The 20,560-nt window shown below is 35.2% G+C and overlaps 1 protein-coding gene across 1 annotated transcript in view; it reads left to right on the top strand.

The window, feature by feature from the left end:
* IL1RAPL1 (interleukin 1 receptor accessory protein like 1) overlaps positions 1-20,560 on the top strand; it is a gene marked incomplete at both ends in the record, with an annotated part of 704,116 nt that overhangs the window by 492,735 nt on the left and 190,821 nt on the right. The gene's annotated exons all lie outside the window — the stretch shown is intronic.

Raw genomic sequence — 20,560 nt, forward strand, 5'->3', positions numbered from 1 at the left:
TCACATAGGAAAGTGTATTGCCACCCCTTTTTCATTTTCTTGCAGGCCGGCATGGTATCAATGTGTAAATGTAATCTCCACCTTTTCTGTTAGCTCTCAGATTATTCATGTTGGACATCTTATAAGCAGAAAATGTGCCATTAAAATATAGGAATCTTTAGTAATATTGGGTTCTGGTAATAATGTATGTAGGCTGAAAGAAGGCTACTGTGTTTCAACATAAACACTTTCTTTTGTGCAAAATATATTTTTCCAAGTTATGAAATTGTGATATAAAATCCATGTATTTTATACAAGGTAGGACAAAGAACAATACTGTGTGGTGAATACTCATGTCTGATAAAGACTCAGAGAAACATGCTAAAAACTATAGGTTGGAAATCACCCAAGTGGTGATGCTTTCTTGTTGCTAGTTATTTTCATGCTGGTTTGGTGCGTTGCAGTGTAGGACAATACAATAGAGGAATATTTGATTGTACTGAACAAATCTGAAATATATGCAAATGAAATCTGCATCCTCTTACTTACTGTAACATTGCAACGATGTAATATGTGCAGTGAGTGTGTGCGTATATGTGTAATAGTATAATCTTAATTTAAAGGTGCCGTGCAATCTATCCTATCAGACTGAAGCTTTTCATTTAAGAAAATTGTTGAGTGCAGATGCTTCCAAGCACCTTCATCATGACTAGAAATGAAACAAATAAACACTTGCAGTGTGAATGTGTAATGAATCAGTCAAGTTTTGGCAGTAAAACCTGTATTGGAATTAAAATTTTATTTTATTAAATGGAAAAATCAATTTTCTTGTACATCTTTTTTTTTTTTTTTTCCCCTTTTGGCTTGATTTTGTGTAGCTTTCTTTTTTTGTGTGTTTTACTACCTTTATTTTGGTCTGGTCCAAAAAAAGGGTTCCATGATTAAAGCAGATAATCTTGATTTGGGTTAATTGATTGGGACAGAATTTTCATAAAGAATTAAGTGTTTTCTGTTCTCTTTAATTTAGTTCTTTCTAGTCTCCATCAAGACATTTGTTCACACACAAATTAAAAAGTTGAAATGACCTAATAACAGAAGGCATGTAATATGCCAGCTTTATTCATCAGCTTTCTTGTTACATTGGCTTGCCAGTCTTTGCATTCAATTCTTCTAAGTCCTGTTCAATGAACTACAGCATTTTGGTGAAATGAAGATAATGTGTTATAAACTAACTGTACTGAAGTATGCATTATCTTTCCTTAAGTCTCTTAGCCATGATCATCTTCAAAAGCTTCTCGGTTTTATTTTATTTTTTGTCCCTTAAGTCTTTGCTTGATATCTTATTTCCTTGCCTCAGAGAAACTGAGTGCGAAGTGTTCTTCCAAATTGCTATAGGGACTGATTTGCTATGAATTCTGTAGGAACAGGGGAGTTTGTAAGTTTCTTGTAAACATCAGACATCTATCCTCTAGAAATTATAACATACATGGTAATGTCAGCCTTTGGAAGATGGTAAAAAACAGTGGAGTTTTTCAGCTATTAGTCTAACAAAAGGGAACTTTCTCATTTAATTATATAGCTACAAAGATTTTACCAGTTATCTCTGGATCTGGACAATCACGGTTTGAGATCCTGATACTCTCCAGCCCACGCTATATGTTCCAGTCATGGTGCCTGGAATCCTTCTCATTCTCCCTCTTTCTTTATGATTGCTATGAATATTGGGCTGCACAGCATCTCCATCTCCTTCATTTATGGATGGAACTGCTCATGAATTAAAAAGGAAACCCATAAAACAGTTATTAGTAGAACTCTACTTGTAATCTGAGAAAATCCATTGCTTAGATTAAATGAAAAAAAATCTAATGTATGTGAAGGAATGGAGACATATTTAAATTCTGCCCTGCAGTGATACCGTCACAGAGAGGAAAATGAAGAAATTTTCCATTTTGCCATTTGCCATTTGCCAAAAATCATTTTAATAAATCTGAGGCATTTGTTTATGCACTAATCATAATTGTGTATTTATTTCTTGTTGCTTGTATAACATATATACTTATTTATGTCATCAGAGAGTTTGAAACATACATAGTGTGAATTGTTGTGTAAGTGGAAACAAAGAGTCATTGCTTTTGTCCATAAGTTCGTATGTTATCCAACTCATATGCTGAGTAATTTTATTGAGGAGAGAACTTATTTGTTTACTGAAGTGCTTGCAACAGGCAGAATTCAGGGCACCTCAGCTTCTTTTAAAAAATGAAAAAAAAAAAGTCAGATAAACGCATATTTTGTGTTCTCTGATTCCTCTGTGAGGAAAAAATGTCATAGCATTGTGTTTGCTTTTTCATTTCACTGAAGATTATATAAATCTTGATACTATGCTTGATTATTTTAATTTTCTCAGATAGCTTATACCAGTATAATTTATTTCTCATCTAAAACTGAATTAATAGCGTATTGTCATTACAAAGAGAAGTTACAGCACCATATCTGGACTCATTTTTCTCCACTGATGATTAGCACATAAGCTAGCATATGGACAGTCATTGACCCTGCTATGGAGGTTGCATACTCATTATCTCATTACGTTTCCATCAATACCTTAATGAAGCACCTTACTGGACACATCAGACTGCTGCTTGTGGCATCCTCTCTCTGATTTTTCTAGTTTCAAACTGCAACACAGAGCGTAATCAAAGTGCCACTTTGGACCTAGGTATCAATGCATGATGTTGGATAACTCGTCTTTCTATTTTGCCTACTTTTAGGAGATAATACATGGTGCAGAACCACTCATCTGGTGCTGACTGTCCTATGGTGTATGCCTGCATTCTGAAAATATATGTACTTTAAGCTTGAGTCTTTTGGAAATGTACACATGGAGATTTTCTTCAACTTCTAGCATCTGCAAAAACAAATAACATCAGTTCTTGTGATTTCAGTCGGGCCATTACAACAGAAAGTTTCCATTACATTTTGTTTCTCCAGAGTTTAAAAAACTATGGTGAGGTGCAGATCCACAAGATGAACGGCATAATCTGGCAGCGGCAGGCAGATTTTACCTTGTATAATAATTTTGTTTGAAAAGAAACCCTTTTTTACATTTTCTAATACTCACTGTGTCCCCACAGCTTCACACACATTATTCCTCTACAAGAGTTAATACTGGCTAAATAAATATTATACTGGTTAGAAATGAAGTACATCCTCTTTACTGTGTAGGATGTCTCTGTCTTTCACCACCTGACAATTTTCCTTTTATGTCTCCAGCTGTACTTCAATAAGGCTTAGCAGGTTCTATAGGTTCTAGAGACTCAGGAGGAGACATCTCACTCTTTGATTTCCTCTGTCCAGTGTTCTTTTCAGCCCCTCCTGCTCCACTCTGTACCACAGTAGGCCCTTTAAATTCTGAGTAAAATGATTTTGAAACACTCCAGAAACCAATAACCAAAAAAATACTTGTTGTGTGTGTAATATGACACTTCTTGATTACAACTTTGTTAGCTGCAACAGAGAAACCCTATTAAGTTACATATTTTTTCCCACAGATTTCCATTCTGGTTCAAATTCAGATCTTGCAACTACTTTAATCAGAATGGAAAGCTGTGATGAACTGTGAGCTGCACTTGAAGTATCCTGATGGTGTAATTGACTTGAGGGATGAAACAAAGAAAGCAGGCATAATAACTTGGTTTAATAGCAGCACATCATAACAAAGTTGATTACAGTGCAACACGGCTGCGGGATTTTATTAATGACATGGTAATACAACTTGAAAAGAATGCATTTTATATGCATTCCTTAGAACAGATTATCCAAAGATTCTGTCTTGCAACGCTTGCTGAAGGTTTTTTTATGGTATAGGAGATGGCAAGCCCTATAGTTTCATCTAGACAAACTACAATCAAAAAAATTTACTATCAAAATAAGCTTCTTATGTGGTAAGCTTTTGCCATACTGCACCATCAATTGCTAGCATAAAATTTTATTGTTTTGCTGTAACAGGAGCAGAGAGCTGTGAGTGTGACGTCCTTTGTTTATCACTTACACTTTTGAAATTAGTCATTCTGTTCCCTTCAATTCCCTAGCAAGATTTCATCTGGAGAGGACTGTAGGAACAGGCTACAGATGGAAAAAAGGCTAGAGAGAACTGATAGCATTTATAAAATTCTATTACATAGTTTCTGTAATAACTTGTTATACTGCAGTGAATTCGCAAATGAAAATTAAAGTAGAATTATGTTTTGTTTTTTATAAAAAACAAAATAAGTCTTAAGTCTGTGGGGCAAAGTAATGTATGCGTAAATGTATACAGACATGTACACACAGAGTGATTACTTTCTTCTGTAGTTCCAATGTGCCGTAATACTTGAAGGGTTTTTCTGTTGCTATTATAACAATTGTTCTAGGCAGGCTCATTCTTTTTGTCATTGGCATAGAGATGAGGAAAAAAAAAGTAGGATGGTACAAAATTCCATGGGATCATCATGGACAAAGTTCTGAAAAATGTGTCACATTAACTGAATAAAATTGTGACTTGCACCTTCCCTGATTCATCTCTTGTACATCAAATATGCTATAGGTCTGAATACAGATTGTAACAAAGTCCAAGTATGATAGGGTCAGGAATAAATTAAAATTAGATACCTAAACTCAGACCACGTTTGTGAGGTGTATTTGAATCTTTAAAATTATGCTATAAATGTGCATCCTTTACCTGAGTCTCAGTGAGAACATTCAATTGTAGGGGTCCTTCAAAATCAAAGAATCCTAAATATATTCTTTAAGGAAGGGTCTCAAGCAAACTTTTTCATTTATGTTTGTGGGTTTATATTACCTCCTTCAAAAAAAATTGTGCATTTTCTGCATGGCAAATATACTCAAAAGTCAATGCAGGCAAAAAGGCAGGATTTAGCTCTCAGAAGGCTTTTAAAAGGTGTCTCTTCTGTGCTGATCATCCTGTGAAAATCGACCTCCTTGAAGAAAGATGAGAAGAGCACAGAAACATTCCCAATCTGCAATGTGAGATACTTATTTTTACAATGATTGTTTACTCTTTGAAAACATCATAATGTTTTTTTACTGTTCCATGAAAGAATGAGCTCTCAGACCTGTTTTACTCATATTACATACTGCTCAGTGAAATGCATTGGTCAGAAAGGAAAGTCTGAGGTGGTTTAGAAGGTAGGAATGTAAGTAGAAACCATAGGAAATGCTCAGGTTTTGTTATTCTGTTTCCAGCTAGCCTTTTTAAGCAATTTGCTACTTTACACATTTTTCTACCATCTCACTGTGTTTGGCTGTTTCTTATTGTTCATCTTTAATCTTTTCACCACTCATTTTAGAGTGGTGCAGTTTATGCAGCGTTAAATTTTGTGATAATGGGGACAGTCTCTTATGTTTCTGATTTATTGTTTCCCTTCTTTTCACTGATTCACAGTGAGTAAAAATGGTAGGATTGCCAACATAATCTTGTCCAGCACAGTATTGGTGAGACTTTTATTCATAAATTTGTCCATTGTAAAGTCAAGGGTTTTTTAATATTTGTCTTCATTTATTCAAAGGCTGGAATTCACTGTATTTGCTTAAGGTATGCAATCAAAACAACAAGAAGTGTTCAGCAAGTTCCTGAATAAAAAAATCATGAATTCAGACACAAATGGCAGATAAAAGTAATATTGCTATTATATCTGTCATGCAGGCAGATGTTATTCCTTTTATCAGTAAAACTGTTGCATAGCATTTCTTCTGCTACTTTTCTACCAGTCTTGCAGAGTTATGTTTACTTAAGAATAACCACCACTGATGAACAACCAACGGGACACTGGTATAGTTGTAATACCTGCCTTGTGATGAACTTTACAATTAGCTATCCTGTGTCTGCTGGCTTTGTTAATTCACAGTTGTTGTCAAAAATGTCAATCCAAGTAAATAGGAAAAGCTGTACAAAATCTATTTAGAGCTCATTTGCATCAGAGAGCTATAAATACAATTCAGAAATTACTATTTATTTTCCACAAAGCTTCCACAGGATGAATACTGCACTCTGAAAATACCTCATCTGATTTATTGGGTATTTGACATTGGAGATGGTTGCATCTAGGAGACATCAAGTAACAAGTTATATAGGCTTTTAGCAGACAGAAGATAGGGTTCATGACACAAGCTGCTGTCACTGTAAGCTGTAAGAAACAAATTGTGAATTTGTCATAGGATGTTTGAAATATATCTTAGCTATATATCCCATTTTCAATACTGGTTTTGCACAAAGAAAATCCAGCAATGCTGCTGTATAAAAGTCTTTACCTTTGACCTGCAAATTATTAGTTTCAGCTCATATCTCATTGTGCCGAATCATTCACAATGATATCTAAATGAATTTTCTTCAGTGCAAACCACAGCTGTACAATGATTGTAGTCATATTATACAATTTTTACTGGCCACTGGCAACTTAAAAAAAAAAGCAAAACACGAAAGTGGGTTATTTAGTTCATTTCCTGTAAGCACATACCATGCTTTAAAATAACTGTTCCACAGAGCATCACTTCTACTTAATTAGGGAGAAACTGCATGGGAAAAAAATATCATTTTAGTAATTCTCCCAAACTTTCAGAAAATACTTTTATTAGGTGGGAGTGATGTGAGTAGGAAACAGGAAATGGCATATATTTTCTCTAATAAAGCATCTTCACCTATAATATTTGTCTGAGTACAAAATATTATTGTTAGAGGCCCTTCTTCAGTACAAATTGCAATCCAGCATTAAAGCTTTATTTAAATATAATACATATTTCATTTAGATGTTGAAAGCCAACATTTGAACATTTCTTTTCATAGTTTTTGTAACTGTCCATGTTTCTTGCTTCTGGATGAAGCTTAAGTATGCCCTCAAACTGTAAAAAAATGTAGAGAAGCTGTTGGTGTGGTATGTACAGTTTTACTTTTGTCTGGGAGGAGAATAATGAACTGTTCATATAGTGAGTGACCCCCTCTAAGGAAGATTTTATACCTAGCTTTCCAAACTCAGAGAGGATTGCTGAGCAGTTAGTTGTGTTTCGAAGAACTTCTCTGGGTCTTTTAGAGTAAGTTCTTTGGTACTAGGAAAGGAGAATTTCCTGGGCACCAGGATGGGAAGACCAGAAATTATGAAAGGACCAGGAAGGAAGTGGAAGCAATGTTGCTGCAAATGCTCATCCTGAGAGACTGATGGCTGCTTAATGTGCCAGTGGTCCTCCAGCATGAAAAAGCTAGCTTTGTACTTTTTTCTCTGTAGGTTTGGTGAACAATTTAAGGGATTAAGGGATTAAGATCAAACTGTCTCAAACAGCAGGAAAATCCTGTGCTTTTCCTACTGTTTGAACCAGTTTGATTTTACACATATGATGGAAAGTTTAGTACAAAGAAGGAAAAATCCAAGCTTAATCACTTCAGCAGATGATATACAGAAAATCTGCTACAGGGTGGACAATATGCTAACAACACTGTGTGATCACCAGTTACTGTGACTGTACTAGAAGTACAGATTGCCATGATTATTACTATGACCATGTTTTCAATTTTTTATGCTTTTCAAAAGCAGGATGCTTCTTCCAAGCAGCAGGAAATGTGGATTGATAACATTTAAGAAAATCTAAACATAGGATTGGTGTTTCTACTATTAATGTTGTTCATTTGAACTCTGATGGGCAATGCTCATTAGTAGAACTAATTTGAAAAAAGATTGAAAATTGAAAAGCCATAGAGCAAAAATAAGTTTTGATATTTACTCTGTCTAGAACTAAAAACAGAATAAACAAAAAATACAAATAGTATGTTATCTGATTTCATACTGATAGTAACTTTTCGTGTAACTTGGTTTGGGTGAGAATTTGGGGGATTTATGTATCCTGGTCTCTACACAGAGTTAATCCCATGGTGGCAAGGACTTTGTTGACTACAAGGGTTTGGTGTAAGTGATGACAGTCACAAAAGTTCCTGTTTTCTTTGGGTTGGATACCAGCTTGCATACTGATACATCTCTGGACAGTGTGCCTAGCCACATACAGTCCTGTACTCTGATCTAGGCTTGGCAACTCTGACAGTAGCACCCCAATAAGTGTAAAATATCTGATTTTTCAAATACTTCACTACAAGTTACATCTCGTTTCAGATGCATTAAATTATGTGGTCAAAGATGGTTTCATGCTTTCAAGAGTCTAATAGCAGTGATATTTTGCTAAGAGCAAAGATACCAGTGTGTAAGAGAAGTTGATTATTTTGGGAATTATAGTGAAGAGTAATTAATAACTCATGTTTCCATGATGATTGGAGGTATAAGGGAGAAATTTTCTTCTAGCAGGACAGCATTTAGAACTAGAATGCCCTCTTTTTAACTGTTGTCTGTTATCTCGTTAGACATTTTATTAGTTATTAAATATATTACTCTTCAAATAGGCCTAACTATGTATCTTTGCTCTTAGCATAAGCATTATTATAATGTAAAATTTCAAATATAGTAGTGATTTCAGCCTTGTACAGGACATGGTAGAGAAGGCTATCATTCCACTTCAAATATGTCTGTTAAAAAAACCTGATTAAACAAATATACTAGGAAAAGCATCATTAAGTTTGTTGTCAGAACAGAACTGGGTTCACTGGTTTCAGAGGGACTTCAACTTTCTGACATTCTCCTATTGCAAATCAGAACCTGAAAATTAAACCACTAGATAATTTTAAACAAAGAAAAATGTGTATACATCTGTATTTTAAGTGATCCATAATATAATAATATAACTATACTGGTAATTGGCTCTTTCCTAACACTTAAAAATACTTCAGAATCCTTAGCTAATTAGCAGAGTACTTACAAAGAGCAACACTACACAAACACAGTGAGAGCATGTTGAGCCACTCAGGGATGTTTTGCTTTTCAGCACAAAGTAAACATATATTGACTTAAGAACATATACTCTGGTAAATCCTATTGCTTTTAAAATACAGCTTTTAATACTCTATTGGAATCCATCCATTTCTGAAAAAAAATTATCTTTTGCCTGTTTGTTCGTTTGATTGTGTATTATTTGTACCATCTCTCCGAATTAAAGAAAGCTGGGTTTCTATTTGCTTTTGTTTCCTGTCATTTTTTATTTGTGTGTCTTTCTGAGTTAGCCTGTTTGTGGACCTATCATTTGAATGACCTGAGAAAGAACGAATCTTAAGGACTATATTTCATTTGTGTTTAGCAGAGGAGTTGAGAAGAAGGCACCTTACCAACTTTGTCTTTGCACTGACAGTTCTGTCAGACTATAGCTGATTTGAGCAGCTAATTCAGGTGTTCCTACACGTAAAAATAGGTCCTGAGCACCGACATCAGGATTGAGTGTCCATATTAAGCACTGAGCACAGTCAGATGCACGCAAGATGAATGGAGGGGCCAAGTTTAGAAAAAAATCGTTCTGTATGTCTTGTCTGATGTGAAGACAGTGCCTGGAAAACTATATTCTGAGGTGGACCAAGGTTTCATTGGCCATCAGGATTTGGTAGCTGGGAGATTTTTACTGGAGGGTCATGAGGCCAAGAACCAGTTAATCCTCCATGTCTACTTTGGAGAGAAATCTCTGTGGGTTTCTAATAGAAACTGATAGATGGTCATATTTTAAAATGCTTCTCATTTCCACTTGCATATATGATAACTAATGAATATGCAAGGAGCCCATTTATATTAGACTCCTAGCGTTACACAGTGATAGTTTTTTATGAGCAAAATACAGGAAATCTCTAGTTATGGTTGCCATGCTTGATGGTGTGATTTCAGCCTATTACTCTTTAAATGAGTCATAATTTTGTAATACTTCAGCATTTCATTATGCGTTTTACCATATCATTTTAGAGCATGAGTGTTCAACTGTTTATTTAAAGAGTCATCAAAACCATGTCATTGAAATAGCTCTTACTTTTAACTTATATGAAGAACTTGAAGTACAGGAAGAGAGCAGTTAAATGATTTTTGACTGTACCAACTCTTTTAACACTGTTGACTGACTGTTGACTTTAGAAAAAAAGAAAGTAAATTGTCTGTATTCATCTGCATGCTGTAAGTTATTGCATATCTAGAAATTATTGCTGGGGTGCTTTTCACCCTAGCTTTTCAGAGTTCAGACGTCTTTCTGAGTCGATACACATCTAACATATTGAATGTTTATTGGATGTTATTCTAAACCACTACTTTTGCATCATGGCTGTGGAAATCCCTGAAGAACAATTTTCCCCTCACTTCTCATTAGACTGGAACAAGGAGAAGTGGAACAAGGAAGAACTGAAAATACAAGAGGAATTATTTTTTGAAATTCTATTCAAGTATTTTGAACAGTGGTTGGTCATTCAAGGGGAATTCCATATTTTGTTTGATTCAGTTTGTTTACCTATGCATAATAACAATGCATATTATGGGTATTTGATAAGATAATCTATAACCACTGTATGACACTGAAATTTTTATTGTATCTATTTGAGCTTTAATATAAATTATCATGCCTTGATGCTTATGATTTTGAAACTGAATGTATCGCATATGTTATTTTGCTGATTTTTTATAAAGATGTTATGTCTAGAATATACATTAGAACAACTCAAGGAGGAGAAAAGAATTTTTGAAAATATATCTATGGCTTACATATTTTCTGAAGTTAAATAGAGGTTGGAACCAGTCTATTCCTTTATTTATCGTAGCTGAGAGTCTGAAATTACTCCAATAGGAAATGTTAAATAATTAATTTTGTTATTTATAGAGCTAGCCAGCTTTACATCAAATTATTGAAGTTTTCTTATTCCCAACTGGAATCAAGTTAAGCAGCAAAGTGATGGGAAGAAGGTGTTTACAGCAAAGACATACATCTTCATCCCATTTGGTTTGGTACTGCATGTCTAAATAATTTTTGATAACCTAAAAAAAACCCAGTCTGCTGATATAATTGCTGACAAACAGTACAAACATTTAAGTCAAATATCAACGTATAGTGTATGGATTATTAACTGCCTTTGACCAATGGTGGAAGATAGCTTTGAGCTAATTCTAAGTACCTTCCTATTGGACTAAATGAGAGAATCAATTTTCTAACTTTATTGCAAAATCTAGATTTCTTGCAAAGAAGAATTTATCTAGCTACCTCTTTTAGCAATAAATACATGGACATAATTAATTTTGCAAGACACTTTCATATTTTAGTGTACTTATAAATATATATACATATATAAAATGACTGCTTAGAGCTGATTGACTTTTTGGGAAAAAAAGGAAAATATAAAGTTGTTATTATGAAATTCTCATATGAGAACTCTTATAAGCTCTCTGAAGCTTTTTGGTTACCATGGCAATGGTTATCAGTCAGGCTTTAATACAGGACATAGTAGTGTTACAACTGTAGAAACTCAGTCTCCATGGTAAACTTCATAAAAACATCATGCTCTTCTTTTAGATATTCTGAATCATTCCAAAGAGTTGAATTAAAGACAGATTTCACTAACAAATATATTTTTAATAGTTTATAATCTGTAGCAGAGATCAAAAGTTGCTGGCATCTAATTAGCTGATTAAATTAATGTTATCTGTGTGTAGTATATGGCAGCAAATGTGAAAGCAATCAAGGAAATTGTATTCAAGACATTTGCTATTGTCTCTGTCCCAACCTGTTGATGAATGAATGACAGTATAATGCTACCTGGCTTTTTGATGAGGACATAATGATCTGAAGAACGTCTCATCAAGTTAAAACTAAAGCTCATCTGTTTAACTTTTTAAAAGTTTAGAAACCAGTCTTCTGTCTAAGACAGGAATTGACAATTCAACCTGATCAACAGGTCACTTCAGGTGTGTGTGGCCAGCAACTTCAGGCAGACCTGCTCAAAGCTGGAAACACGGCTGACCTTTTCACATGCATGTGTACAGCCTGCAGTTCGCAGGCAGAGCGGGCTGTGGGACTCAAGCCAGATGCCACGGGTACAGATCTGTCGCAGATGGAGTGATGCACTTTGCTTGTAGGAAAGAAGCAAAAATATACTTTATTGATATAAACCAGTGAGTTAACAAAGTTCAATGGGAAATGTGACAGTGGTTTAACAAGATTCGATGGCAAGGTACATTTGATTATTTACTGCATAGAGGACAGGGTCAGACAAAACTGTCAGGGAGACCTTCCTGTTGAGCCATGAGGTTCAGAAAGGACCCTCTTGCTTTCTAAACTCCTTCTCAGAGAGGAGTCTAGGTGCAGCTGGATCCAATCCTAGCCTCAAACTTGGTCAATGGTTTATGTCTAAAGGATTATATATGTGCAATCAATCCTTTATATCGCTTAGCTAAGATTTCAAAGTTTATCATGCTATTAGTCACTTACTGAGGATCTGTTGCAGCAGGGAATCTCTCAGCCTTGAGGAGTAACCTTGAGAGGTGTCCCTGATCAATGGGAGATCCTGGCGTGCAGCCCACTGCTGTGCAGGAGAGCTCAAAGGGCTCTTGGGCTGCTCACTATTTATGGGGTAAGATGATTGACTCATCGTCATATTTGCATACCAACCACAGATTTTAGTTTCTTCACTGTGGTTAGGTGGGCACATTGCACAGTAGCCGTTGGCTATTGTGTTGTTATCTTCTCCACAGTCCACTTTGAGCCGGATGCAGCCATCATGACCAGACGCATCCATCAGGACCACCACTGGTGGTTATTGCCTGAGCAGGGTTACTGGAGATAAAGGTCCAGTGGTGGGGGTGGGGGGAGCACACCATCACAAGATCCTGCTACCAGACATCTATTGCACCATGTATGGTTTTGAATTGTAATCCTGTAAAACTTGGAACAAGCTTCCTTAGCCCAGAGCATATTTAATTCCAGTTTATACAGGGTGACTGGTGGTCAGTTTGTGGGGAGTGAACCATACAAGAGATTGCTGCTCTAGAGGCTTACCCTCCTGCCTCTAGGGGGAGCAAGGTGCACCTCAGCCTATGAGTTTCGAGTTCTCAGTTACAAATAATTCCCCAGATTTAAATACCTAAGTTGTTCCAGTCAGGTTTATTATCCACTGACAGTCTCATAACATTTAGCTGTAGTTTAGGCAGTAGAGAAGAAAACTAAGTTTCATTGGCTTAGCGTTAGTTAAGCTGCAACTGGGGACATCAGGGACATTTGGCAGCCGAGATGCCATTTTAGGATTATAGAATAGAGGTACAATGTGCTTTTAGTTGAGGCTGTCTTCAGTGAAATAATAGCATGTTTAATATTTGAATGACCTTTTTCAGATTCCTGGTGAAATTCATTGTGATGAATCAGAGCACATAATACTTTCAGCATTTACGGTTTCAGGCTGTTAGAGGCGTGACTGCTTTTGATGCTCTGTTTACTTCTGATTCATATCATGTTATTTCAGAATTGCAAGACAGAGCATGTTCTTTCTCTTCTTCTAAAAGAAATCTTACACTTTAGGAGCATGTTTATTTCAAGGAACGGTGATGCATAGAGGAAAATTTGTAAATACATATGTGTTGAAGGAGCCTTATGCCAGGTATCCCAACCTTAATTCTATAATCTTTGGAAAGAAAAGTCATATTTTAAAAATGAGCTTTGTGTCTTTCACAAGGTCAGAACTTTGGAGTATCCCTTGTTTGGGACGTAATCCAGAGCAGTTCCAGGGCTGAGAAATCTCTCTGATCCTCGGTTGTTCAGGAAATGGGTTATTTCAGTTGCAACGACCTTCCTTTGCAAATGTGTTTTTGAACACATATACATATACATATATGTGTGTTCATATATATTTTGCACTGGAACAAATCTTCATAGATTCCTGTAACAGACAGTTCCTATGAATGTCTGTAGTGACTGCATTTCAAAATCTGTGGCCAATGATAGAAAGCTATGTTAGTTTTAGAACTCGTATTTAATCATCTTTCAGAACCTGCCAGTGACCCATTTGTGACATCCCTCCCTTAAAATATCTGATTTAGTAGCTGTGTGTGCCTACATATTTCCTTACTATGATTTCTGGTCTTTGCTTCCCCACCACTCCAGCGACAGGGTGCTCCCAGCATTGGTCATAAAAGTATTGGGTTTGTTTTGGTTTGTTTGTAAAGTATTCTTCATCATAACCCCTCAGTTAATGTCTCTTTAAAGAAAAACAGGGCTTACCTTCAGGCAACACAGCACCTGAAATCTAGATAGTATATTTTGGTTTTGAAATATGTGTTTGTCTGTTTTTTAATTATCTAGCAGTAAAATAAAGGAAATACTAAAAATACAACTCTCCTGAATGCTTGCTATACATCAGGTAAGGGTAGCTGTCAGTGTTAAGGATTCATGAGTTCTTTCCATTATATAATCACATGGTGATTACTAAGCAGATGAAAGCATCTACGACTTTTGTACCAAGTTTGTCATGTGCCCCAAGAACACGTTTGTGCACATACTGATGATATTTTCCAGTACTGTCATTGCTATAAATTTCAACACTAATATGGAACTCGGATATTGTGTGGAACGGGAAGTGTATTAGGATTTTGTTATCCTTTGTTTGCTGTTCTTTTGCTTACTTCCTTTGACTTACTTTTACATTTACATTTGACATTTCTATCTGTTATACCTATGAAAATAAGTTCACATTTTTAATACTGATAAGCAGCACTATGATAAGCTTTGACATTTCAATGTTAGAAACAACATTATTAGTCAGGATATTTTTGCTTTTTTTTTTTTCTCCCCCAAGAAGAAAAGACAAAACTCTTCAGTGGCAGTTTTGTCTTTCTTCTCTGAGAAACAGAAGAAAGGCAACCTCCAGTTCAAGATCGTAACCTGGCTACTTAGAAAGAAAGGCCAATCTGATAATATTTGTTGTATCTAAAATTTGTTTGGAGAGGATTCATTTGTGCTCAGATTAATTATCTGATGAAGATGGGAGAATCACATCTTTAACTATTGCTTAACTTGAATTAGTAAACAAACATGTAAGGTTAAGGTGCATTCTTGTGAATATTGAGCTCAGTAAAGTACATATGACTAAGGGAAAGCTGCAAATATAGACAAACTGCAACTGCTTTCAATTCAAATAAATAAAGTTTTGAAGAGCTCCACTTCCAGCAATTCCAGATGAGACCAGATGTTTGGGTATCCCATAAAGATGAATAAATAACTCATTTGATGTAGCTTTGTTCTGATGTTCCTGTATTGCTCACAAACTTGCACTCACTTATGTAGCCCTATAATACTTGACATACATTTTTTATAAATAAGAAGTGCATTGACACTAATCACTGTTTGTCCTGGGTGTCTAAGCAAGATAAATAATTTCAAAATACAAAAACAGTTTTATAAATCATGCATGAACTGAGTCTATTTTTTTAGAGAAAACAGAGATTATACATTTTTATGCAGAATAATATATCCTGTGGAAATTTTTTTTTTTTTTTTTTTTTTTTTTTTTTGTGGAGGTAATAAAGCATTCAGATGTCATTGCCAATTATTTTTACAAGAAGATTGAATACTTGTCCTGATTTTATTTTTACTTACGGTAAAGTGCAGAGGGAAGTAGAAGGCTATTATTACTTACAATGTGTCTGTCTGTGAATCAATACTTCGATCACAGAGAAAATTAACTAGATGCTTATATTAGCTTAATGTCAAATAGTCTACAGTTTGATTCTATTTCAGAAAATGTAGATGTAAACAAAATCCCCAGTTTGGTTTCATTGCTAAAAAAGCCTCTTCCTTTGTGTGAAAATTCCTGGGGGACATACATGGGCAATAGCTGGGAAACTTTAAAATACAGGTTTTTTTATATATTTTGCTGTTTGTTCTGGTACACAAGATAAAGCATTTTGTATATTAAATGTTGGATATATTGAGGTCTTAAGATTACAGAGGTGTTTCAGATAGTGATGAATTGTTTTTCCAAAGGAAAATTAAGTGTATGGGTTTTCATCAAAACAGAAGTTTGAAAGGATACAGGATTTCATAGGAAAGCAGGTGGTATTCAATATACTTGTTACATGTCTGGAAAGAAAGATGAAGGAGGAGGTGAAACAGATGAAACAATGTCCTTAAAACAATGACACAGGTCACCATGTGTGGCAAGTTTTTCAAGGTAGTAGATTTTTAATTCGATAAGTTGTAGATTCCTTTCTTTCATTTAACTTGTGACTTCTCTAATTGTATTCTCTTTCTTCTCTTCTGTTAACTTCAGTTAAGATACTTTGCCATACCAAATATCCGTACCTTGGTATACTATGCCTTGTTTAAATACAGCACTCTGTGTTTTATTTCACCTGTATATGTAGTCAACAAGAAAGAAAACATAATTTTTCAATACACACCTATATCACAGCGCTTTTTGCTAGCATCTTGTAATGACATCTTTAAATTATGCACAAATATTTGGCTTTTTATTCATAAATCAAAAGGGAAAAAGTGCAACCAATGAAACTATCTCCTAAGAAGTTTGCAGTTTGCTAGAGAGTTGGCAAAACCTATTATAAATAACCATTATTTACTCTAGTAGGAATGCTTCATCGATTTGACATCATTTTATCATTATATCTTCGCCCCCCCCCCCCCCCCCCAAATAGACTTTGCATATTTAATGGGTTTGGTAGGTTTATTGTGGTTAATTCATTATGTGAACCAGGAGCATTATGCATTGTCATTTTCTGCATGTTTTTCAAACAGGAGCCAGCTTAGTTTCCTTTTTCAGTCCATTTCCTTCTTAAGGCACATGATGCTTAAAAAATAATTATCTTCATAATAATCTAGTTTAAGGTTTCTCTCAATTTCTATACTATTCCCCTTTGTCTCTCCCCAAATTTTTTGACAACTTGCTGGCAGCAAATGTTAAAGTGACTAATTACATTACATCCTTTACAGTTGTAGTGTGCTACAACGCAGACTAGAAAACTGGTTTCTGGCAGAGTCCTGGCTTCAGGAACCAGGTCACTAATACACAGTGGCTGGATGGAGGAAGAGCACTGGTGCTTGATTGATGTGATGTGAACTGTATCGAAAGCAGCCTCCCCAGCCTTTCAGCTGAAGGCAAAGGTTCTGAGTGAGTAGCCTCCAGCAAAATGCAAGTGAATTAATCAGGAAACAGTGGGGAGAAACTTGAAGATTCATGTAATTTTTGAAAGGGTCATTAAAAAAGTTCTTAGCAATCCACATAACGTTAAGGAATTATCATGGTCATGGCATTGCTGTTTCATAAAACTGGCATACTTTATTCAGCAATAGGCCTATAGGTAAAGGTATAAACTGCTTGAATACAAAAATAAAAATGAGTTTAAAGGTTTAATCTGTCATTTCTTTCAAGATAATATATTTTAAATTTTCACAGTTAAAATATTCAGAAGCACATGGAATTAGTTCTAAAGTTAAATTACTAAATCACAGTTGTTAAAAATATGCTTTCATTGTTAGAGCTTGTGCAGTGACAAGACTATTTCAGGCAAGTGCAAGACAGCACATTGTGACCTTTTACCAAACAAGCACTTCTCATAATTGTAATTGCCTTGGGCTAGTGAACGCTACTCTTTGTTACACTCATTTTCACAATAATTGTACATGTATTTGAAAAGACATGTCATACATCTTTGATGCCCAACTTACAATAGTTCGGTATGATTAGAGCTAATTAAATCAGATGGGAAAAGTGTACTTAATCATGTTAATTGCCTGAATAGAAAGATCCAGAAATTTGTAGATAAGACCTATAAAGTATTTCCCATATTCTCACTGTGAGTCAAAACTGAGAACTTTTTTTTATTTTTCTTTTTTTAAAGTTTTGCACGCAGTATTGTTCACAGTTTTTGGAAATGTGGATCTCTTGGTGATCCTTCTTCACTCCAAATTTTAATTAAGCATTTGGTTTTCATTTATTATGTAGGGGTTTTTTTCAAAATGCCTAAGCCAATGATGCTTAGCAGAAAAAAAAAAAAATGAGGCTAACTTCAGGCAATCACTTCTGATGTCACTGAGGTGGTTTAAAGACTTTTTTCCTCCTCCATCCACCCCCTCAACTGTTGCCCCTGCAGTATAGCTATGAAAATAAGTTTTGAGTGTGCATCTATATCTCTTAACATTTTATTTCCCTTTTTGTTTTGTTCTGGGACCTTGGACTTCCATTCCTAGTGAAACAGCCAACTTAAGAGGAGCTCCATGCTGAAGTGTTAGTTTGCTCAGTGGACCTGTTACCTACAGATGATACAGAGGAAGACCAGATCACTGGGTTTGCACCAGCTGACACATTGTGAGAATGATCTCAAACTGGACCAATTGGTCCAGAGGCAGAACTTGCTCTCTGTACATCAGTAGGGAAGTTGTAAGCACTGCTCATGATTTTAGTACAAAGTCCTCTAGGTCTGCCTAAAGAGCCACAGGTAGGGCTGTGGTTCCTGCATACAGATCCACTGTAAAAATCTGTGGAAATTATTTCTTCTGAGGAGTTCAATGTGGACTGCTATGAATATTTATAAAGTTGAATATAAAATACAGAAAAAAGTGCTGAACAGCAGGAAAATCTTTAAGAAAAATGAATATATTTAAGTACTTACCTTATGACAGAGTAGTTTAATACTTCTATAAGCAAATAATTCTCAGCAGATAGAAGGACAATGAGGATTTTGCACATTTTAATTTTCACTTCTCAAAAACAACTGTTCTTTCTGCTAATAGATGGAAGCTATTAGACAGTCTGTTTTATTTCATTGAATCTCCTACTTTCATCAGAGGTCAGTACGATTTGTCTACTAATTGTTCCAACTTTTAGCCATCCTAGGATTAAAGAAATGTGGCATTGTAGTTGTTAACCCTATCTGACCATCTTTTATTTTAACAATTTATTATTTATTTTACAGTTAGCATATAGACATCTGTCTATCTTTTCTGTGTTCCTCTCCTGTCTTTTTCCATTTGTGCATTTCCAAAACACCAGAAAAAATACACAGTATAGATACTTAAATATCTGGGGAGGATGGGGAACAGAGAAGCTAAAACATATCTGCAGACTTTGAAGACAACAGTTTATACAGAAGAGTACAAAAGTGGAAATGCCTATTAATGAAGTAAATCCATTTTAGTAAGTGCATCTTAAAGTGCATTTACAATAATAAAAATGCTAACGCGTGCAAATGATCTCAGAATATCTGTTCTTAATTTCAAAGTACCTTTTTCTGATGTTGATTCATAAAATTAAGAAAGTCTATTGTATGAAGTAATTCTTGAGATTAAAAACGTATTTTAGATGTTCCGAAGTCCGCTGCCAATGCTCAGCTATTAATAACTTGGCTATCACTTACAAGCAGCTTTTAGTAAGTCTGTTTTTTCAAAAAATGACAACACTTGACAGAGAAATTGGCCCTTATTTTCCATGTAAAAAGTTTAGCAATCAAAAACCTGTTTTAGAAAAGTTTGAAAGAGTCTCATTCTCATGTGAGTTCTTATGTCAGAACTGCAGTGCGAGGGTGTTCTGTCATGGACAAAGCAAAGGTGGACGGGAATGAAATGGCCCCCCTTCTTCATCCAAAACATCTTTATTATAGAAAATAGAGCAAGATCATTAGGACGACAAAAATTTATTAATACAGCAAAGATTATTTCTTTGTGGTCCCTTGAACATGAGCTGGTTATTTTACCCTGCTTTAAGCAGGGGTTTTGGACTAGATGACCTCCAGGTTGAGGTCCTTCCCAACCTCAACTCTTTTGTGATTCTGGTATTTCACACAATGAATACACTCTTAGAAACCCTCTTTGAAATATCCACATATTGATGAGGCATTCTGATTAATACATGAATAAGGCACCAAATACTTGCAAAAATTACAAATCTTTCAGCAATACTTTCTGTTCAGAAAGACTTATTGCAGCCTGCTTTTAATATCTTTACAATACTTGTTTATGAAATGTGTTTTTTGAAATCTGTCCAATGTTGCACATGATAATTTTCTAGCATGATTTGCTATATACTCATTTTTTTTTTTCTTTTCCTTGCACCACATTATTTGTTCTCTGGTGTTTATGGCTTGGTTTAAAGTATGTATTAAAGCTAAATCTCCTCCTTTCTCACCTTTCCCTTTAAAAAAGAAAGAGGGAGGAGCAGAAAAGATGTGCATACATCAAGGACACACGTTCACTGTGACTTCTTTTGCCTTCCACATTGCTTCCTAGCATGAGGTTTTCCCCAGGAAAATTACTGTGGCATGGCTCCAGAGTTCTTCCACACCACAAATTTTTCCAATTTCTTGCTTATTGACTTCTGATAGCTTGAATCCACCTTATACTTTAAAGCTAGTTGTACTCCCAGAACTGAAACAGCAGAATAATATATCTGGCTTCATACCATTTTTATTATCTGTTTCTTTACTTGTTTTCCTGTTGCTGTCATAAATGAAATACATTAATTTCAAATTTATCAGAAGTGAGTCTGGCTGAACAATGCTTAACTTGTACCATATTGATGAATTTTTTTGAAATACACATGAAGGATAGATACATACATATGGAATTGGTTTGGGACCCCACAAATATTTGATAAATTTGGCTCTATCAAAATAAGTGGGAAAGTAATGATAGGGGAGAAAGC

The sequence above is a fragment of the Platalea leucorodia genome, assembly GCF_965183815.1.
Source record: "Platalea leucorodia genome assembly, chromosome: 2".
NCBI classification, from domain to species: Eukaryota; Metazoa; Chordata; class Aves; order Pelecaniformes; family Threskiornithidae; genus Platalea; species Platalea leucorodia.